The sequence below is a fragment of the Neopelma chrysocephalum genome, unplaced genomic scaffold (assembly GCF_003984885.1).
Source record: "Neopelma chrysocephalum unplaced genomic scaffold, ASM398488v2 Primary Assembly neopelma1_65, whole genome shotgun sequence".
NCBI classification, from domain to species: Eukaryota; Metazoa; Chordata; class Aves; order Passeriformes; family Pipridae; genus Neopelma; species Neopelma chrysocephalum.
Genome location: NW_020897722.1, coordinates 5,447,834 through 5,470,570, shown reverse-complemented (window position 1 = coordinate 5,470,570; position 22,737 = coordinate 5,447,834). Strand labels below are relative to the sequence as shown.

Here is a 22,737-nt window from a genome sequence, read left to right as displayed (position 1 = left end):
GATGGCTGTAGTCACTGCACGGCTGGGTCTCGTCGCAGGATCTGCTTGCAGCTTTGGAGCCTCCCTGGCGGCTCCTTCCTTACCTGGGGACCTGTGAGTCAGCAGCCCCGGTGCTGTGCTGTTTTGAGTGTCGTGCCAATGAAAGGGACATTACCAGAGCGCTGCCTTCGGAGTCCTGGCGCTGGGCTGGTGTGGATGGAGGAGAGTTGCTCCCTACACTCTTATTTCAAGGACGCACTCAGCCTGCCTGGAGCCAGCTAAGGAAGATGAAGGACTTGGAGGTCATTGCTCACGGGATCCTAGGGAAAAGGAGATGTTTTGAACCCATTTCCATTCTCTTCCTGAATGCATTTTTGTTCTGGATTTCTGGTCAGCCTTAAAATAAGAGAAGAAGCTGAGCTGGTGTCATTAATCCCAGATTTGGTGGATTGAATAGTTGGATTCCCATCTGAATTTCTGATTTGTTCACCACTTTCACCCATCTTCAGTTTTTTCTTCTTTTCAGAGCTGAAGACTTAAGATGTCCACAGTCCTGTCTTGTAGCTTCACCTACACATCTCGGCTGTTTGTCCTTTCTCTCCTTCTCCGTTTGGCCCAAAACACAAATGACCCTTTAACCAGGTGGCCACACACAGGAACCAGTAGCCAGTCTCCATGGTGGCAGTCGGACATGGTACTGCCACTTCCCCTTGTCGTGGACATCTTGAAAATGCAGCTTGAAGGTCCTGATAAAGCTTCCCTGTTTGGATTTCTCACCCCTCACCTGTGGAGTTGCACAGCCTTGAAAGGCACACTCTGTTTTGCATGAGGACAACGTCCAAATCTGCTTAATACATGAGTGCTCACTCAGAGGTGTCCTTTCAGTTACTACTTTCACCATCAGCAATCCATAAAAGTGTAGGGTGCCTTAGGGAGTTGCTTGCTTTAACTCCTTTGCCTTGGTAACAGTGCGGCTGCTCCCGGTGCAAACAGGCATCTCCTGGCCCCCTCCCTGCCATGTCAGAGCATCGCCCATCCTCTGTCTTGGCTTTCTCCCTCCTCCTTCCTCTTCCTCTGGGTCTACTTCCTATAACTATTGAAATGGATATAGTGCCAATTTGGGGAGAAGATGCTGTTTAAAGCTCTTTAATTTAAAGAATGCTAATTCACTCCATCCTCGGGCGAGTTATCCAGATATGTGGAAGCCTCCTTTTCTCTAGGTGTCAAATAGGAGGGTGATTTTTCTCAGTCTATATTTAGAGACTTTACTGAGCCCATGGCCCACAGGGCATCCTGCAAGGAGGCTCACAGGAGGCATAGACACTTTGGGACACTGTCCCCACAGAGCTGGGATGCTGCCATGGATGCTGCAGTCCTGGCCGGGATCTGTCTGGTGCCAGCCCCTTTTCCTGAAAACTGCCTTGTCTCTCCTGCTTGGAATCACAGAACAGTGGGAACCTGAGGTGGGCTGTGTTCAGCAGCCAGGGATCAGTGTGAAGGCAATTTCTGGGAATAGTAATAAGAAACTTGGCTACAGATCTCCATCCCAGGTCGGGTGCTCCAAGCACTGTAGCTAACTCATGTGAAAAATTGGCTGGAGACCTTCCTGTAAACCAGGTGCTGCTTCCAAGACAACTGGATAAAGAGTCCTTCAAGCCAGGGGGGCAGCTCCAGAGAGAAGCCACAGGGTAATTCCCTGTGTTATAAAGACCCCTGCAGTCACCATCCCAAATGACTCCTGTCCTGTGCCCGTGTGTGCTCCATTATCTCTCAGGCTGGTCCACCTGTCCCCATCCAATTGCTCTGCAATCTTCCCCCGTGTGATATTGTGGGATATTCCACCACATTAGCAAGTTGAACATGTTTTTACTGCCCAATGTCTCTCCATACAATATTTCACTGTCTCGCTGGCTATTATCCTGGCGGCACAAAGTCCCATTGAAATTCATGGTGCAAGTCGCCCATTTGTTTCCTTTGAGCTTTGCAGGGTTGTTCTATGCAGCTTTATGCATATCATTTTTTGCTATGCAAAGTGAGGGTAATGACTTTACCTGCTCTCTTTCAAAGCACTGAACAAAGCCTGTCCCCATGCTGTAGACTGATTTCAGAATATTTGTTCTAGGGTTTGAGAGGGATGAATCAGAGCTCTTAGGGAATGTGCAATCTGATGCTCTGTAAATAAAAAGTAAGTCATGCTGCATCTACATGTCTCCAAGGCAGGCATGTGCTCCCTGTCAACCTTTCTTGCTGGGATCAGCTTCAGGGATGGCTTTGGCAAAGCAGAATAGCTTCATTTTAATGACAGCCCTGGAATAGTGTCGCTTGTTTTGGCCAGTGCCACCGACAAGCCTTGGACTAGCTCTGCCTTTTGAGGGACAGATGATGTCCCTCATGAGTGACAAGGTGAGACTCACCAAGCAAAGGGTCACTGGAGATATCCTCTTGGACATCAGGGGTGTAGGAGAATTGAAGGCACAGCAGCAAAGGAAAAGTTTTGCTCTGAAGACCTTTAGATCCAGACTGACTTGCCTCTGTCACCACCCCAAAAGAGACTAAACCTCGGGTACCCACGGCACAGCTTTGGTGTCTGAAATGAGGCCCCCACATCAGTGACCACTTGTAAATATGGGGATCATGATGTCCCTGCTTGGATCTGTGCAGTGACAAGGAGAACAGAGACAAGACTTTCCATCCACTGGTGTTTGGACGTGGCTAAGCAAGCAGGGCGGATTTTGCCCTGCATGCATGGTTTGAACTGTGTGTTTTGCAAATTGTGATTTGAAGATCTGGTGGCAGACTCTTTGGTTTGAAAGCATGCACAAGCCAAGAGTTATTCCTCAAAGAGTTTTGTGAATAACACCAAAAAACTGCACTGAAGAATTTCATTTTCTTCACGGACAATGTGCATACGAGAGGGGGAAAAAAAAAGACAAAAATCTTTAAAGAAATAGCTCATTTTGAATTATTCACTCTGTTTACTTTCTTGGAGGTCCCAAGAGGAAGGTGCTATGTAATCTGCACTACAGTAGCATGCCAAGGTATCCAGAGGGGCCAAAAGAAACCATCAACGGTGGGATATGTCCCCTGGGGCCTTGGGAAAGGATATCCAGCCTGTGCTGTACTGAATTCAAAGTCATAGATGTAGGATCCCTTACACTCCACAGGGATGCAAGCACAGTAGGGAGACAGTGATCAGCATCAACAAGGATGAATAGGACCAAATGAAGCCCATTTTGAGACTTCAGTGGTCAATACAATGACATGACAACTCTACCATCCTCGTGGACATCCTCTTATCTGCCAGGCCCAGCAAGTAGAGGTAGAACTAAAGACCAAACCAGTCCTGGATGTCTCCACCAGCTCCAGGTGGTGAGCAGAGTGATTAATGATGCACAACCACCCTGCACCTGGGCTATGGGTTGGCAGGAGTCCCCTGTTCCCACTCCTGTCACCTTTCACTGACTTTCATTGACTTCTTCAGAGTTTCAAAGTCAAAAATGAGAAAGAAACTCAGAACAAATGGGAACCTATAAAAACTCATCCAAGCTGCCAAGTCTACAGCAGATACAATTTGCAATGGATGAGGTATTAACACCCTGAAAAATTGGGGTAATGATGTGCAGTAATATTTGTCATCACCAAGGCTGAATATGTTAAACAAAAATGTTCTGAAATGAAGCTTCTGCCTGGTAACTTTCCCAGATGTAAATATCGCTGTTGTTTTCCAAACATTCTTTAAATACCATAAGGCCTTAGTCCACTTACAGCACTAACAGCCCGTAAAATGTCATTTTTTGTTTTCTAATTAGTCTGATGATTTTTAGATTGGATTTGACAACAACAGTGAAGAAGCATCTCAGGCTGAAAAAAATTATCCCTTGGATGGCGAGTCACCCACAGCCATTCTGGTGCATCACTGGGAACCGCACAGCAGCATCCCCTCGTCCTGCTGGATGGGGACTCATGGTGGGGCAGATCTACTCCTGCACTGAGCAAGGGGACACTAGCCAGCCTTGTAGGGATGTGAAGGGGGAGATCATGCCCTTCCCGCAAGGATCATTCTCCCTTTTTGCTGGTGAGAGCTCCCTGTCACGGTGCATTTTGCACATGCCCACGGCAGAGAGGGGAGCTGGAGGCAGAGCCCTGGTGGGAGCCCTGGGTGGAGCGAGGCTGGGAGGATGTTCACCCTCTGTGCATGGTTGGTTGTTGCTGTTATGGGTCTCATTGAAAGGGTTCAGGTGCTTGTGATTTTTAAGACAGTTGAAGCCGTTGCTTTTGGGGGGAGAGGAATAGTATAACTAAGAAAAGGATGCCAGACCTCCATTCCTTGCCCACATGGGGTCCCATGCAGGCAGGGTGGAAACCTCTGACTCTCCCCCAGGCTCTGGACAGAGGCAGTCACATGGCTGTCACATTGCCACCTTTTCCTCTGAACTCCCCTATTTTAGTGAGTGCTTTCCTCTCTCAGAGGACACCAGGTTATCCCAGTCAGTGCAACAGAAGGAGAATCCAGAGTCAATCTCTGCTGCTGTGGGCACCACACAGGAACAACTAAGTCCCTTCCCTGAGCAGGAAGAAGACATATCACTCACCCAAGGTCACACTGTGTTTTCTAATCTAACTCAATGCCTCCCTGTTCTGCATGGGCAAATGGACCAGTGCCCAGCCAATGCTCTGTCCCTTGGCCAGCATTTTCCTTCTAGGTGATGCTCCAAAAGGCAGCAGGAGAGCTCTCATTCCCGTACCCCCTCCACATCACTGAGGGAAGCAGCCAATGTTTTATTAACCACCTCTCCCTCCTGTACCACTTGTTAAACTGGGTTAGGGCTGCTTAAACCTGCTGTGTCAGATGTCTTCTTCTGCTGGTGGAGGGGAAGGGCCCGCAGAGGCTCTCCTGACCTGAGACACCTTTCTCACAGCACTCCTCCCACCATCTCACATAAATAGATCACTCATCCCAGCATGGCTACGTCTTCTTTTACTCCTTCCTGTCTTTAATAATATTATCAATGTCTGGTTTAGATTTTTACTAAATATAGGGGCCAGAGCCTGGACTGGCGTCACTTCCTCCCAGAACTGGAACAGCTTGCTCAGAAGTACTTACTCCTCTTATTAATTTATCTCAGTTTACAAAGTTGTTTGATAGCACCAAGCCTCCCCCTCCCGCCCCCCCTTCCCCCACGGTGACCTGGCAGCTGGTAGGAATGATGCTGCTTAAAGCCTGTCCTTGATCCATGGGTGAGGCTTGAGGTTTGGGGGGCTGCCTCTCCCAAAGCAGCCCTGAGGAGCTGGGCACTGCGTGCCAACGGGCAGCAAATTTGCAAGGAGCCTTTGGCAAATCTTTTTTCTCCTCACTGCTGATCTCCACGGGTAAAGACCTGCAACAGAGTGCCAGTGGCATCCATGTCCCTTCTGGGTGAGTCTTCTTCCAGCTGCCAGGGGCCAGATCCAGCTCCAAGGCTGGCATGAACCCCCAGTACTTCTGCCTGCCCCAGGGTCTGTGTGGCACCGATGAGGGGGCTGAACCCTTCGACATCCTGCTCCTGGCACCAGCAGGGACCTGGCAGTGTCTGTTCCCTGCCTCGGGAAGCCAGTCTGTTCCTTCTCCAGCAAAGGCAGAGGAGGAATGGGACCTTTTATCTCCAGCCTCCTCAGGAAGACATTTGACCCCATAGCCACTGTCATGGTGGTCCCCACTATTTCATGTTATTGCCTATAGATTTATTAGTCCAAAGCAATTTCAATAGGTACTCCTTGACTTTGGGGCATCCCATAGGACATGGCAGAATGGGATATCCCTGCTCCTGGGAGAAAGGGGTCTTCTGTACTTTGAGGGCATGAGACATGGGGATGGGGATGAGGAATGGAAGAACCCCAGGGCAACCAGATAGCACAGAGACCAAGCCCCACAGCCTTCCCACTGGGCTGGGAACCAGATCATGGCCATGGAACAGGGAATGCTGGATCCCTTCTCCATGCCCATCCTCTCCATCATGCAGGGATGTCTCCTGCATTTCCATGGGTGCTTTCCCTGGGCTGTGTGTCTAATGCAGCCAAGCACAGTGCCAGGTTGCCAGCTGCTGTTTGGAGAGGGGCCATGGCTTGCCTGTTCCCAGGCTGTCTCCCAGCTCTATTATTCCACGCTTCAGGTTTTTTGGCTGTGGTGGTGTTGGTGTTGTTGCTATTAAACTGAAAGGAGTAAAATTTCTCTCCTGCACCCACCCTTCTCCGTCTGCCCTGCCACCTCCTTGCAGGGCTGCAAAAGGAACTTGCAGGCTTGGAGGTGGTTTTGCAGATGACTTGAGACACCTCGAGCCATCACAAGAAATGCACGGGCCAGTCTTTACCTCAAATGACAGTGCTTGGGGAGAGAGAAGAGCACTTCTGTTCCAAGGGTTGGCTCAGTGCCAGCCACACTTTAATCATCCTGATTAGAGGTGTGTTGTGTTGCTAAAACAGCATAAAAAAACCTGCCCAAAATGGGGAGGCAGGATGGCGGTCTCTGGTACAGGCAAGGGGTGGTCTGAGGTAGGAGGATGCCTGGGAAGCGCTGAGCACAGGGTCTGGGGACCTCTGGGAGCCGTGGGTGGTGGTCCTGGTCCAGCCCCGTCACTGTCACAGTTCTCCCAGCCAGCCATACTCCCAGAGTCCCCTGGCACTGCCTAGCTGGCACCAGTTTGGCCCTCAAAGGTTCAGATTTGGTGTGAGGGGTGGGGTGGCTGTCATGCATATATGGGGACACACAGAGATGTTCACACGGGCCCAGAGAGACAGACACGTGTGTGTAAATACAGACACACAGACACACTCTGGCCCCTGCGCTCCCCTCATTTCCTGTCACACACACATGCTCAGGTACAACCCAACACACAGACACACACCCTGACACACTCATCCCTGCACCCCCTCAGGGTGTCACCACACACATGCACAAGCACAGGCACACCCACACAGAGAGGCCAATGTCCCCAACATGCACACTCACACCTCACAAACCCTGCACACACACAACCCCACTCTCACAAGGTGTCACACACATAGTGCTGCACACAGTGCTGCACACGGTGTCACAGTGTCACACAGTGTCACACACATGCAAGTGTCACCAATACAGTGTCAATGTTGCAGTGCCGCACAGTGTCATGCAGTGTCACACGTGCACACAGTGTCACACACACAGTGTCACAGTGCCACACACTCTGTGTCACACACACACACAGCCCCCTCCCCCGCCGCCCCTCCGGTGCCAGCCCGACTCTCCCGGCCAAGCCGCTTATCGCTCCGGGCCGTGACAGCGAGGTCGGACCCAGCCGGGTCCCACCGAGCCGTGGCGAGCCACGCTCCTCCAAACCGGGCCGTGCCGTGCCGAACCGAACTGAGCCGTAACCGAGCCGAACCGGCCGTGCCAAGCCGTACCGAGCCGAACTGGACCGTGCTAGGCCGAGCCGAGTCGAGCCGAGCCGAGCAGTGCCCCACCGCACCCCTCCGCCCGGCCCGCACCGAGCTGAATCGCGCCGTGCCCATCCCACCCGAACCGCGTCGAGCCGAGCCGTGCCGAGCGGTGCCGGTGGAGCCCCCCGGGCCTGGCAGCGCTGCCCGGCGCCGCCTGCACGGGCAGGGCTCTCCGCCTGACGCAGTGAGGAGCTGCAGCCCTTCTCTTCTCGGAGGCCGGGCTCCAGCGCTGGGATTTGCTCGGCTCCGGCTGCGTTTCCCTGCCCGCCTCCTGCCCCCGGCCCGCCCGCCTGGAAGGGCGCGGGGAGCCGCAGCCGCGGGTGCGTCCGCCGCCCATCACCGCGCCTCGGGGCTGGGCGCGCCGCCGAGCGCCGGGAGCTGCCGCCGGAGCAGGTAGGTGCGCCCGCAACCCCCGCCGCAGCCCGCGCGGTCCTCCCGCGCCGTCCCCGACCCCGGGCGGAGCCCCCCGCCCTGCTCCGCACCGGCCCCGCGCCCAGTGTCGCCCCGCCGCGGCGCCCCGCGCTGCCCGGGAGCCCGGCGAGCCCCGCGCAGCCCCCGGTGGCCGCTCCGTGTCGCCAAACTTTTGGCGGCTGCAGCCCAGCTTGGGGCTCCGGCGGGAGGGGACCGCGGGGCCGGCGGCGGGGTAGCGGGGCGCCCTCCCATCCGCGGGCGAGGGGTCCCCAGGGTCCCCCGGGACAGCTCCCGATGCCCTTCTCCTCCGGGCGAGGGGGAGATCGGGCCCGGAGCAGCTCCCCACGGCCGGGCCGGGGACGCGGAGCCGGGAACCTCGCCGGCCGGTGTCCCCCCCCCCCCGCCCATGGGGGATCCCCTCTTCGGGGTCTTCCCCCCGTCTGCGGGGCGCGCCCGAGCCGGTGCATCCCTGGGAAGCCCCTGCGGCCGCCGCTGCAACTGTTGCCTGCGGGAAGCCCCGGTGCTCCGGAGGAAAAGCCGGTGCCGCGGGCAGCAGTGTCCCCCCGGGGGTAGGGGGCTTCCGCCCGGGTCGCCACATCGCCGCGCGGAGCGCTCGGGGCGGGGGGGCCTCTCACCCACCACCCCAAATAACCCCAGAGGCTCCGAGTCTTGGGCTGTGGGCTGTGGTACACCCGGTCCCCGAATCTGCTGCCCTCGCCCCCCCAATCCCTTCTGGATTCCCACGCCGGCAGTTGGGACCTGCCTCCCCCCACACGCGCTCCTTCAGCGGCTATTTCTGTCCTCGCCAAACGCGCCTCACATAGAGCTTTAATTAAAGAAAATTAGTGGAGGAGGGTGAGGGGGGTGTCCGTGCTCCGGGAAAGGAGGGGGCCGGTCCCCGGGACCTCGCCGGGTGCGGCTGCCGTCGCGCTGATGGCTCGGGGGAGTCGGGGGCAGGTGCCCGCCTGCGAGTTTGAGCCGCTTTCGCTTGTTTGTTTTTTTTTAAGAGAAGGCGGGGGACGGGGAGTGAGGGGAACGGACACACGACGACGCGGGAACGTGTTCCTGCCCGGAGGGTGTGTTGCGGTTTTAATTATAATGACAGATGTTGCTGTAAAGTTCCCGAATGCAGGCAGAGCACGGAGCACCGGGACACCCGCCCGTCGGACTGGGGCACTCGCTTGTCGGCGCAGCCGGTGTAGAACCGCCGCCGGAGTTGCCAAAGAATTTTCTTGGTTGCGTTTTGAATGAGGCTCAGCCGGGCCTGGGGGTCCTCGGGGCCGCGGGGGGTTGGTGCGTGGTACCCAGGGATGCCAGGGCAGCCGAGGGCAGCCCCCCCTCCCTGGGCAGGACCCTTCCAACCAGCCCAAACCCCTGGCGGTCCCCAGCCTTCGTCCCGTTCCTTGTGGAGCGGGGTTGCTCCTTCCGTGAGTGGCGGGACCCTACGGGCAGCCGCGTCCCGGTGCTGCGGAGGTGCTGGCCCGTCGGGGTGCCTCCCCTCATCCCCCCTTTCCTCCCCCAGCTCTCCCTGGGCAGAAACCTCCTCACCGCTGCTCATCCCTGCCTTCCCGGGCCGGGCAGCCTAGGGGGCTGCCCACGTCCAGGATGTGATTTACAGCCCCGGGAAAGCCCCGCGGAGGGAGGGGAAGGGGGGGACCGGCATCACCAGGCTCCCCCGGGGCAGAGCCGCCGTTCCCGCCTCCCCGGCCGGAGACTCGCCTCCTCCCGTCAGCTCCGCGCGTTCCGCCGCCGGTTCGCGCTGGATTAAATATTTAGAAGTTTGCAGCGGTGAATAAAGCGATCGTTAATAGAAATTGATGGACTCGATGCGAAGGGGGTGGCACCGACGATGGGAACGGCGCGGCTTAGCGGGAGCGGGCGGGGCGCTTCAGGAAGGGTTTTTAAAGGGTTTCACCCCAAGTTAAGGGTTTGTTGCTCCAAAGGCTCTGGCAGCGCCCAAACTCGGGAGCTGCTCTTCACGTTTCCGACGTTGTCTTTAAAGGGAAAAAGCGGATTTTTCCGCCCTGTCTAGCTGGAAAGAATAACCTCGTGCTTGTGCAGATATGAGGCAATCCGCATGAGTTTAGCACCTGAAATACCCCCCCCAGCACCTCCCGCTGTGCTGCCTGGCACCTTGAAGGGCTCACACCCCCCCAGACCTCCTGGGTTTGCCCCTGCAGCGGGGGACAGTGGGCAGCGGAGTGCTGTCGGTGGGGGTCGGGAGCGTGTCCTCAGCTGCCCGAAGTGCAGCACTGGGCAGAGGGGGACCCTCGTCCGGGGTAAGGTTGGAGCAGGGGTGAAGTTTAACCAGTGACCTGGAGGAGCGAGTGGCCCCCGGCATGGGGGCAGCCTCCTCGGGGCGGGGCGGGAGGGGGGGACATGGGACCGGCTAGGGGAACGGTGCCTGGTGGCTGCGGAGCCTTGGTCCCCCACGTCGGGCTCCGCCGCTCCGCTCCGAGCTTGAGTCAGCGCTTCTGTCAGCGGCGTGGATGGGGCAGCGCTCGGCCGAGCGGGATGCGGTCCTGGCGCGGGTGCGGAGGCAGCGGGAGTGGGGGAGGAAGGACGGGCTGGGATGGGATAGAGCGGGCGAGCACAGAGAGAGAAAGGAGGGGCGAGGGTTGTTCGGGGACCGGCCGGGGGTGCGGGCCCACCCGCGCCCTCTCCGCAGCAGCCGCTGCTCGGTAGGAGCCAGCGGTGTTGGGCAGCATCCGGCGTGGGGTTGAGGAGAACGGAGGCTAGAAAGGAAAGGAGGCGACCTGACGCCCCGATGATGGGCGCTGGAGACTGTCTGTACCCCCCAGGGCGGGTCGGTGCCGTGCCCACGCCCGCCCACCCCCCTCGGCTCGCGCTGGGGGACGCTCCCCCGGCCCGGCGCTGCCCACGCGTGTCCCAGCCCGGCCGCCCCTCTGGGCTGGGGCAGCGCCGCTCTGTGACAGCAGAAAGTGGCTGGAAAGGGGCGAGGCGTCACACGCTCTGCCTCCGGGAGGCAGGGAAAGGCTGAGGGACCGATGGGAAGGCATGAATGAATGAATCTCCATAAAGAGCCCCAAGCAGCAGGGAGAGGGAGAGAGGAGGAGGAGGAGGAAGGAGGAGAGGAGGAGGAAGAAGAGCCGGAGCAGGGCAGGCAGCAGCAGACGTGACGCCGGCAGGTAAGGGGGTGCCGGTGCTGCACGGCCCCGCGGTGCCCGGGATGGCAGGTTGGGGGGCACAGCCCAAGGCGAACAGCAGCTACCCCGTGCAGGTTTGGGGTTTTTTTTAGGGGACATATTTTCCTCCTGCCTCTTTGCAAAATGTGGGATTCCCCAAACTTCCCAGGACTCCTTTCCTCTCCCGGTACCCCGGCGTCTCCACTGGCTGAGCCCGGCGGCAGCTCCCGGCGGGGACTGGCACCGGCAGCCAGACCTGCCCCGCACCGGGGCAGTCCCGAACCGGGCCAGCCCGCCCAGTGGCAACGCAACTCGGCCTGGCGTCTAGAGTTGCCCTGCCGGGGGTATCCAGCTTCTGCTGGGTTCAGTGGGGAGCTCCTCTCCGCTTGCTCTCCGTCCCCCTTTGCCGCTCCGTCCCTGCCGCGGTTACATAAGGCAGAGGAGCCCGTAGCCAGCGCTGACGCGGGCCGGATCATCGGGATCGCACCCTGGGATGCCCAGAGCTGAGCCCAGCCCTGCCTGGCTGCTCCCCATCCTCTGCTGCCCCTGTCCCTCTGCCCGGGCTGAGCCACCCATTGCCTGCCCCTGCCCACCGCGGGAACTGTGCTGGAGTCACGCAGGCGGGTTCTGGGGGGCACAGGTACACTCGTCCACACACACACACCCCCAGCACTGCTGCTTGCCCTTGGCTGTCCCGCAGAACTGGCCCACACTGACACCGCCTGAATGCGCGTAGCCCTTGATGCACACACCCCGTCCGATGGAGCAGCTCGGCTCCCGCAGACGGGCCCACGCCACAGCGATGCACCCTGGAAGTGTTTGCACACAAACACAGCGCTGTCGGCGGCACACGGGTCACGCTCTCGCACACACGTGGGCTGGTCCGCGGCAGGGGCTAGTGCATGCCATGGGCTACTGCTCGCCAGTGCTGGCACAGGAGTGGTGGGTGCTCTCCTCGTCCCGGACGGGGCCGGCTCCCAGCCCAGGTGGGTGCTGGGAACTCTGCTGGGAACGCTGCAGGCCTGGCAGGGCAGCCCAGGCTGGCTGCGGTGGGCAGCTCTGCGGCTGCCCGCAGCTTTCCCCTCCCTGACCGAGGTGCTCCGAGCAGGATCAATAATGCCTTTCTGATTGGCTTCAATTCCCCATTCAAAGTAGTCACTGCATTAGGACTTGATTTTTCTCCCCTTTGACTCCCGGCCAGATTAGATTGTGAATTTGGCTGATTTCAAGCAACTGGGGGAGGGAAGAGTCATACAGCGAGCAAGAGAGAACTGAAATATCCTACAGGATCCCCTGGAGGGGAGAGAAATCAGGTCTAGATAAGAGCTTGTTCTCTCTGTCTGGCTAATGCTTTCCTGTTTGATGATCAGAAAACACAAGATCTAACCTCTCATCAGGATGCCTAACTATGAAAGGTCAGGCTTTTGGCTTGTTCTAGGTGCCAGGTTTGTTACTGCGAGCTGTGGATTATTTATTTTGTTCTCCCATCGTATACCAAATATAGGAGTGCACAATGCATGCAAACAGAAGGACGTGGTCAGTGCTTTGGAGGTTTACGAGTCACTGTGGATGTAACTCTGAGGTTGGAAAAACTGCCATGGGGACAAGACATGGAGAGGTCCATGGTCTAGAGAGCCCAGAGCTGTCCCCTCTGTTTGTCAAGTCTCAGCCCCATCCTTGGGCATTTTTTTCTTATGGTTGTTTCCCCACACACATGCTGGGGACAAGTGAGGGTTTTATCAGTGAAGCCCTGTGTTCCAGAGGGACAAGGGAAGCAGCAACCAGGCACATCCCAGCCAAGCTGGTCCGGGTGGATTTTCCCTGCCGGCTGCTCCAGGGCCGGGATTTCATGCTGAGAAAAGCCACAGCAGCGCGGCATCACCTGCAGCGTCCCAGCTGCCGGCACTTGGCTGTGAATTGGTGTTAGCTCCAGGTGTAGCAAAAGCCTGGGATTACGTAGTTTCCTCACCAAAGGGCACTGGGAAGCCACGTGGAGAAGAGGGGCTTGAGAAGGAGCTGCTGCAGGGCAGTGAGGAGCTTCAGGAGGAGAGGATGTGGGGCTGGGGGCTTCCTGCAGGTAGGCTGTGCTGTTCTGAGCTGTGCTGGGGCTGTGGGGAGCAGCTGGTGGGGTCACCAGCAAGGCTGTGAGGTGAAGGGCGGAGGAGAGGGGAAACTACTGCAGGGGCTGTATGGGGGGTATGAGCAGGGAGCACAGCCTCGGGCAGTGTTTGGCGTGATCTGGGACAGCTGCTGGATTTTCTTGGTGTTACAAACTCAGGGCTTGGGGAGGGTTTGAGCGAGCCTGATGGCAGGACAGCACGGGGGTTGAGTGTCTGGGTGTGGGGAGATGGATGTGTGATGATCAGCAGCAAACTGGGCCCAGAGGAGAGTAATGGAGAGGAGAGGGGCTGTGTGGGGCTCGGTGGGACGGCTGTGGAGCCAGGCATGGCCCAAGCTGCAGGTGAGGAAGGAGGCAGAGCTGTGAAAGCAGTAGGGCTGTGAGGACCTTGGGGTGAAGGGGCTGGAGTGGAGACCCTAAGCCTTGGTTCTGTGTCCTCTAAACCCCCAGCAGAACGGTGATGGGGACTCGGTGTGGAGAAAGAGGAGGAAGAGCGTGAAATGATCCGTGTAGTACAGTTTGGCTGCTGGAGTAGTGAGTGTGTGTATCTATCACAAGGGTCATCCAGCTCCATGACACATCCCTGTAACAGAAACAAATAATAAAAAAATATCAAAGCAAGGATCTGTGAGAGTTAGCTCCAGGTGAGGGGGACCTGGAGCCTCCATGCACCACCCTGAGGAGCTGGAACAGGAGAGTCTAGAAAAAGTGGCACAGCAAGGGGTGTATCAGCCTGGGTAAGGGAGCTGGAGGGACACGGTTGGAAGCTGGGGAGGTGGAGATGGGAGTTGATGTGGTTATGGCACTACCCTCAGAGAAAGCTGCGTACGTTTAAAAAAACGCCTCAACAAACAAAAAACCCCAACCCTATCAATCAGGGAAGGTTTAAATCTGTCATTTGGGCTCAGCCTCTGTACCACCTGGCACAGACTCCTGTGCAATGTGAGATTCAAGATGACCCAATGGCCAGAGAAGCGCTGCTCATGAAGAGAGCCCTCTGCAAATGGAGTTGTGGCCAGCTGCCTCAGGGAGCAGAGCAGCATCCCACATCACTGCCTGGGAGCCTGAGCTCCTTGTCCTCCCTGGGGACTGGTGAGGCAGAAGTGGGGGCCCAGACCTGTGACCCCTGTTCCTGCTGGGTGGGGGGTCCTGCCCAACCCAGGGAGCAAACCATCAGGCATTTGTTCAAACACACACACTGTATGTGTTCAGGGCTCTCAGAAAAGCCAAATGACCACAACTCTGCTGGCTTCCCCCACCCTTCTCTCCTTCGTGCTTAGAGGGAACCAGTGGGAAAATCTCCAAGATCTGTTTTTTCTCCTTTCCTATTTCAGCGTTTCTTTATGAGCTGGACAAGGGCAATCTCTGAAGCTCATTTGTATTTTTAAATCTGCAGGAATAAGTGTATGGAAATGTATGTGTTTCACTGTATCAGCTGCTATCAGCTTTTAGCTTTATTACAGTAAGTGCAGAGTTTCTTGTGGGCCAAACTCATTCATTGGATTTAATGGAGTTAAACTGCAGGCAGATTTGGCTACTTGTTTGTGTATATCTTTGTAAAATGGACAGGCAGAGATAATAAAATTTTATACTCTCTATGGCATCTTTTAGGGAAAAGTCTTCCAATATGTTTTATAAACAGCATGCAGATTGTGCTACAGTGTATGCTCATATCTAAGTACAAGGCACTTTAGTGCTGCTCCTTTTTTCCCTTTCCTAGAGCTATATGTATGCATGTGAACTTGGATTTGCCTGCGTTACTTTCTCGTGCTGCTCTCCTGACAAATGTTTTCAGTGGTTTTAAACAATTTCACTGGATTTCTTTCTTTCTTTTTGGTGTATTTTTATCTCTTCCTAGAAATGGTAGTAAGAACCCCAACCCTCGCTGCGAAGGGCTCAGAAGGAGGGAAGAGTAATGCATATAAAGCCTCTTGCTAAATACCCATAGCACTCCTAAATAGTCCTAGCTGCAAATGCATTATCTCAGGACCTTTCACAGGCACAAACATCTGCTGTGATACCTTTGAGGGGCTGACTTTTTTCGCCCCTTTTTCCTGAGGTACTGTTTTCCTCTATTTTCATGATGTGATGATACTGGTTTCTCAACCTATTCTGGGCCAGAATAGATCCTGCTGGTACAGGGACTTTCCCAGTGTAATGTGGAGCAAACCAACATCTGAAAAATGTATTTCTAGGAGATAGTTTTATTTTCTAATGAGGTATTTGGTGTTTTTCTAGGCTCTAAACAAATTAGATATGTGGCTATGAGGCATTAGGAGGGGAAGCAGTTGAAAAGCTGAGCTAATTCATTATACTTATTTACGACTTATCAAATGGCCATCACCGCCCCATATGGAGCACTTGGGTGTGTGGAATTGAGGGGAGAGGATATCAATATACAGGACAAATGCAAAGCAATGGTCAGTGACAAGGACATGAATAAATCTGGAGATTCTGGTGACAGTAAAATAAACTGTGGGTAGTGAGGTATGAGAGAGATCTGATGTCAAAGTAACCCTATAATGTATTTATAGCCCCACTCAGGATTTGCCAGGATTTCTAAATAATGCATTAATTCAATTACACATTCTTAATTAGTGTTTGCTCAAATTGGAGCAACATCATTAATTTACTGCCTCATATTTTTACTTTGCTGGTGTGGTGGGTTTCATTTTTTGACTCTTTCCCCTCTCTGCTTTACGAGACTTGTAACACTCAGCTGTGATGCTCATGCCACAACCTGCAGCTTCTCTGGGAATGCCAGTTTTCCATTTTAGGATTTTTTGTTTGTTTTTGCACTGACAGGGCTCACAGCCCTGACCGGATTCTGTAATTGGAGGAAGAGGGAGAAAAAGAGCCTGAATGTGAAGCAGCTTCTCTCAAATGCTGAGCAGCATCTGTTCTTGGTAGGGCAGCAGCACGCTGGGGCAGGATTAGGCCTTTTGGGCTCCCCAAAACAGGGGGGATATTTTTGAGCATTTGATTTTTTTTTTTTTCTCTGTGGAAACTCATGATACTTGCAGGGATGGGTGCTCCCTGTCCCTCTGGGGTGACAGCAACACACAGGGCTGCTCCTCCCTGCTGCCGGCACTGGGAGCTGTACAGGGATGACGAAGTGCAGGGTGCTGTGTGTCACCCCATGGGAAATGCTGAGTGATAATAACACCTTAGGTGCTGTGCCCTTTATTGCTTTGTCTGGAGGGAAGATGTGCTCCTGAAAGCTGCTCCTGGACATTTGTTCTTTGGCTCCTCCTGGAAAGCAGAGCTGGTTCAGGGACATGAGTGCAGGGTAGATGCTGGTGCCCAGGGCTCTGGTCCTCAGCACAAGCCAGGTTTGTGGTTAGCACTTACCTGTAGCAGATGTTTTAGCTGGTTTATTCAAGTTACAGGATGATAACAGATCAGGGAGACTAATGCAAGCCAAGACTGTTCCCTCCCAGCTGTGCCTTCCAGGAGCAGATCAACACTTGTCCCAGAGAGCAGTTTGGGCTTTTCTACCCACCGCCCCATTTCTTCCTTTTAATTTTTGTTTCTGGCTTTGGCTTCTCTTCCCCACCCTCTGCCCACGCTCTCCTCTCGCTCGGAGGCGAGCGGTGCAGCCTCGAAAGCCCCATTCATCACCGCCTGCTCGCGAGGCTCCAGCAGCCGCCGCCGCTCCATTGATTGACTGCAGCGGGGAGTGAATTTGAAATCATTACGCTCCTGAGACAGCTTTTAAATATGAGGAAAATCAAGTTCCGTAAGAATCCTGGTGGAAAGGGTGTCTCCAGCCAGGGAATCCCATGTGGCACCAGGTGCTGTTTGGGTCTAGAGGAGACCCCGCTGCTCCGGACCTCGAGGGTGTCCCTGTGTGAGCTGGTGAGATGGGAGTGGGCAGGCAGGTGCTGGCAGAGAATTAAGTAGAAATATTTCACTGTAGAAAATACTATTGTGTAAAGCCATCCATCTGCTGCCTGTCTAATGCTTTGGATGAATTAATGAGCTGATTGATTAGGAGAAACTTGCAGCAACTGGGTGAGGGAAATAATTCTTGTCCTCCTGTTACAGGTGGGGAGAACTCAGAGGTGCAGAGGTTAAGATTAAGGTTTCCAAGTCGGTTGTTTTTGCATTTAGTGAAGGCTACAGTTAAGGCGTTTGTCTGTGTATTGTATTACTGATTGATCAATCTGATTTTTGGATGTGTTTTGACTTCAAGAGCAGTTGTGAGAGCTCGATATGGCTGCAGCTCAGCCCTGGAGAGTCTCAGCTCAGGATCTGATCTTCCAGCACGTTTGTGGCAAAACAGCACAGTCTGCTGTGGCTCTTGGCTGTGGTGTTTGTAACCAATAGTCTCTTCTCTTTTCACTGGAAAAGACAAACTCTTGTCATTTCTTACAATGTTGGCTGTTTAACAAACCTTCCTCTCGCCCCACAGCCTTTTTCCAGTCAAGGCTTTCTGTAAGCATCTCCCCATTCCTCACAGTATCTCTCCTGGCCACCTGCAGCTGGCAGAGTCAGGTTACTGATGGCTGGATGCGTGGAGCATCTCTCTCCTCCACGCTACGATGAGTGCAGCTTTTCAGGAACAGTGCATTGAGCAAATGTCACTCCACAGCCCCAAAATCTATCAAAGGAAGTGACAGTGCCTGTAAGCATTAATCATCCCTTATCATCAAAATAAAGTTGTTGCAATAGAGTATTGTCAGAGGATAAATGTCCTGACTTCAGCTCAGTGCTGGTTCCATTAATGCTGGTGGTTCACTAAGGTGTTCCAGCAGGAGATGGTAATTGTGTGGCCCAAGGACTTGTCTTGTGATATTAATTAACCCTTCCCTCTCCAGGCTGGGCAGCTGGTCAGTCTTGTTACGAGTTAAAAGCCTGGGACACTTGAGGAGTTGAAGTAGTTTCTTTTCATCACTGTGCTGAGAAGTTTGTCCCTGGCCCTGCTTGAGTAAAAGCAGGGGTATGTGGAGCAGCACTAAAGGGGCATTTCCCACTCACCCTTCTGAGCTTTCATTGCGGGGAAAAAAGAAGGAAAAAAAAAAAAAGTAAATTTGTTAAAGCAATGCTAAAAAGGGCAGTGATTAAAAAAAGGTATTGAACATCTGATTTGTGGTATAAAAATACCTGCTTCTGCTTTACTCCTGCCAAAGGACATGGCTTGAAAGCAAACCTCTTAACCCTCATGCTGGTTCTGCCCCTGCTCAGGGTGCAGCAGGGGCAAAGGCTGTGGGCAAACAACATCAAGAGTGTGACAGACAGGGCATCCATTAAGGTCAGCAGCACGAGAGATGGGACTGCTGGTGTCACCGAGCTGATTGACTCGTTGGGATGGAGAGAGGCACTGCAGTAATGTCACTTCCAGACACCTTCTCCTGGGTAAGGTGTGCTGAGTAGTGAATTGCAAGGTCTGGCGTGTGGCCCAAGGGAATGGAGAGCTGCTGGAAATCACCTTGTGTTTAAAATCCACGAGTTCAAGTCTGTCTCTTGTGTTTTATGGCACCATTGAACTTATCTGCTGTCTGGGTTTGAGTCTTTGTCCATAGGGGCTGCGGGGACCTGGTCTGTGCTAAGAACAGGCTGTGCTTTGCAAACTGTGCAGTGGAGCAGGACACTGAGGTGGGAATGGGATGGAGTTGTGCCTGAGCAGGCAGGTGGGGCTGGAACTGCAGGGTGCACACAGGCTGGGTGGGGATGGACACCACACTGAGCCTCTCCGGTGTTGCCCACCTAGTCTGGCTCCTTTTCACCTTCTCCAGGGCAATGCTGAAGCCTGGGCTCAGGAATAATGCAGCTGCTTGTGGAGAACATCTGCCACAGAGGAGTAAGAGGAAAACTTTGATCAATCAACATGTTTCAGCAGCTGCCCCAATTCACAGAGGAGCAGAAATCAGGCTGTGGAGTTTGTGTAACTGCTTTCTGTGTAAAGAAAAAAGGGGAAATAAATCTGTGGGATGCAGTTCTTAAAGCTCCATAAGAAATCACATAGTCATTTAGGTTGGAAAAAACCCTTAAGGACGTAAAGTCCAGCCATAATGCTTTATGACCAAAGTGAGCATCAGGACCCCATCAAAGTTCAGAGATGTTTGTCTCATTGTTTACTGTGTGGGTCAGTTTGTTAATCTTGAGCTTCAGGAATGGACTTGATGATCTTGGAGGTATTTTCCCATATAAATGATTCTATGATTCCATAACAGATTTGCAGAAAAGTCCTCGTTTGTATTAAAGTCCTTTCCAGTTTTGAACTAGATTGTAGGTTCTCTAATTCCACATTGGCTTTAAGAAAAACCCCCAAACTTTCTGCGTGGCTTTTTCCTCTCTCTCTCAATGAAGCATTACTAATTCATGTTACATTTTTTTTTTGTCCGTTCCAGTTCATATCTTAACAAAACAGCCATAAAATAGCATCATATTGCATAGCCAACACATTCTCTTTTGCACTGGAGCTCTTACATGTGGTGGTGAACAGAGTAATACATTCATTTTAATGAGGCTGTCTTGGGAATTAAGCGTATGTCACTTATTGATCTTGCTTTTCTCCCCATTTATTTTGAAATGCTGTTGTCTGTATTTTCAGCAGGTAAAATCTGAAGTGTTGTTGCAAATGTTGACTTTCTCCTGTGCTTTAGACTGTAACCAGCTCCTCAAAGCCAGGGCTTGTGGGCTCCTTGGAGCTGCTGAGTTAAAGGTAACCTGTCCTTCTGCAAACTATGTGAAAAGAGCCAGCCATGAGGACCAGATGGGAAATAACCTTCAAAGCTGGTCAGGTTTTCTGTGGCCATCTGAGAGCCCCTTATATCTGACGGCGGGGTCATGCCTGGAGACCTGGCAGACACACAGTGGGTAAACCTGGAGGTGAAGTGACGTGCCCAGGGTCATCTGGGGTGTTAGTACCAGAGCCTTGATGGGACCAGGTCCTTCAACACCTGCTTCTGCACTAACCACAAGACTTATTTCCTTTCTTTGTCCTTAGTTTTGCAGCGCAAGGAAAATTTTTTTTAATTTTAAATGTTCTCCTAAATCTTGGTGACGGCAGATTGACGCAAGCGTGTGCTGGATCAGGGCCTGTTCTCTTATGCATATGGATGCGTACACAGCTGTAAGCGTTTTCTGTCTTAAGGCTTCTGCAGTCCAAGGGAGAGATCTTCCCTCCCTGCCCACGGATGTCCCCTCTCCCCTTGCACCAGGGCCAGCAGCATTGGGTGCCCTGGTCTCCAGCATGAGAACACAGGGCTGAATTTGGGTAGAATCCCTGACTGTTCCACTCAGTCATTGTCCATTGAGTTCACTAGTGAAGTTTGTGCATGTGTGCAGCCTCCTGGGACACTTGGGAGCTGGGCATGGCAGTGGGGGAAAGCCCCAGAGTGTTGTGTCAGGATCCTCCCCGGACCACATGAACTGGGAAATTCCTCTGAGCCTGATGTTCTCGGAGGTTTTGGTGGTGTCTCAGCACACTGGCAGAGAATCATATGTTGGCTGTGCCTTGTCTGCCGGAGCTGGCCCAGGGTCTTGCTTTTACAGGTGTCACAAGCAGCTAAAATGTGGCAGCTGTGTTGGGGGAAGAGCAGCAGCTCCCAAAAAAGAGTGATAAAAACAAGCTGGGTCAAATGGCAAAGCATGTTGTGTTTATACCAGCAAATGCAGATGGGAAAGTCCAGGCTCTTCATCCCTTTTCACATGTGGTATCCCCTCAGCCATGCTGTAGCCCTGATGCTTGCTCAGGAAATTGAAAGGTTCTTCTTCATCCCTGTACAACACCTGAACTTTCCCAGGGGCCTCCATCCATTTACCAGCATGGATTGTACCCATGAAGCTCTTGGATCATGCTGGATGCAGCCTGATGAAATTGCAAGGGAGGATATTAAAACAAAAGTGGTGGAGAGAGCAAGTCAGCCCAAGTCTGTTTATGGTGATTCCATCTTATTTAAAAGGGATAGCAAAGTATAAACCATTTAAATATTTCATCTGCGGAAGAGCCCTGAATGAGTTTGTACTATGTGTGCATGTGTGATGAATGAGTAGGGATGGCAGCAGGAGCACCAGCAAGCAGCAGCCCTGCTTGGGCCCAGGTGCATATGAGGGAAAGCGGCTGTGCTGGTTAAAGTGTTTTTATTTAAACAGGGAGTTCGTATTTTACCCTTTAGTCGGTGAAAATTATCCTTGTCTTAACAGGTTGGATCTGACTATCTGGAGATGAGGGCCTCATCCTGCTCCTCGGTGCTTTCTGCCTGCTGGGTGCCTGGAGGATGCTCAAAATAGCCCCAAATCAGAGCTGTGCCTGCCCAACCTTGTGGAGAGTCACGAGGTCACTGGTGTAACTGGGAGGAGAATTTGTCCTTCTAGCTTTAAAAATAGCTGTATTTTCTTTAATGGCATTTTCCTTGGGGCAGCCAGGAGCTCGCAGGAGTGTGCAGCCCAGCTGAGGTGCTGTTGAGCAGGAAGGGGCACCAGGACAACACATTTAGTCCCATTTCTAAACCGCATTTGTCTCTAAAAATGTACCAAACCAAACCAACCAAGATTCTGGGTTTCTTCTTCCTCCTAAAATTTTTAATTTTACTGGCTTCTTATAGTCAGGTTGATGAGGTTTCCTCTGCAGAAAATGCTCTCTGGTATTGCTAAATAGGATTCCATAATCTCCAGCAGCTGAAGTGTTTAGTTAGAGTCCAAGGGTGGGGTTTTTTTATCCCAATTCTGTCCATCCTTACCAAAGCCTGGGGTTTCTAGTGATGAGTGATTTGGGGCTTATCTCTGGGAAGTGCCGTGAATGCCAGGCCCGTGCTTACACAAGGAGGGAAATGCATGAATTTTTCCACATCAGTGGGAGCTGAAGATTTTGCTAAAGGTGTCTCCAGCTGCAAGGAGTGAGATAGGGCTCTTCTGGAGAGCTCCAAAAAGGCAGAACTGAGAAGAAAATTTAAATGTGGATTTAATGCCTCAGAAAGCCATCTGTAAGGGAAGGTGCAGGTGCTGGCCAGCTCTTGGCCTTGCAACAGGTAACTGGGGCTAGTGAATGGCGAGGCTGCTGAAGCACAGTCACGGTGGCTTTAATCTGACTTGGGAGATGTTCATTAGGCAGCCCTGGGCTGGATCTGCTGGGTTGTCTCAGGGCTGTGGTGCATCCCCTGGGGCAGTGCTGTCTCTGTGAGTGCCTCTCCCTGTACTGGTAGCTCAGGGTCCTGCCGGGTCAGCTGCTTCTGTCTCCATTTTTATATGTAAAAGCTGCATTAAAGGTTGTCAGGGCCTGGGATGGGGATGGGCTTGAGATAGACTGACCTCAGCCAGGGCAGGGATGGCCGGGACACAGGACACAACCTCTGTCAGCACACGCTAAAGGAAAAGCAATAAGTAAAATCGAGCCTCTGTTTGTTGTCCTGAAGGTCTGTCAGCTAATTAGGCAGATGGCTGAACGTCTTATTAGATGATACTACCTAGTACTTTTGTAGAGTCACAGGTGGTAACTTGGTTAAACCCCGGCTCTGTGGTGACAAGGGACTGAGAACAGCACCTCCTTCTCCCGGTGATTTGATTTTGGTATGGAGGCTGTGCTGGGTGTTCTGGTATCGAGGGTAGATCTGTGCCTTGGAGAGCTCTTCAGAGCAAACCCACGCTGGGAAGGAGCATCACCCCTGCAAGCACAGGGCTGAGAAC

The 22,737-nt window shown here is 53.4% G+C and overlaps 1 protein-coding gene across 3 annotated transcripts in view; it reads left to right on the top strand.

Moving 5' to 3' along the window:
* Window positions 1-7,735: 7,735 nt before the first annotated feature.
* ELFN1 (extracellular leucine rich repeat and fibronectin type III domain containing 1) overlaps window positions 7,736-22,737 on the top strand; it is a 105,371-nt gene continuing 90,369 nt past the window's right edge. For 2 of the 3 annotated variants that reach the window (XR_003534282.1, XM_027683660.1), the window contains exon 1: window positions 10,741-10,991. The gene's annotated coding sequence lies outside the window, so the exon portion shown is untranslated. Of the gene's footprint in view, window positions 7,825-10,740; window positions 10,992-22,737 lie in introns of those variants that run through there. The other variant, XM_027683661.1, reaches the window with a different exon arrangement.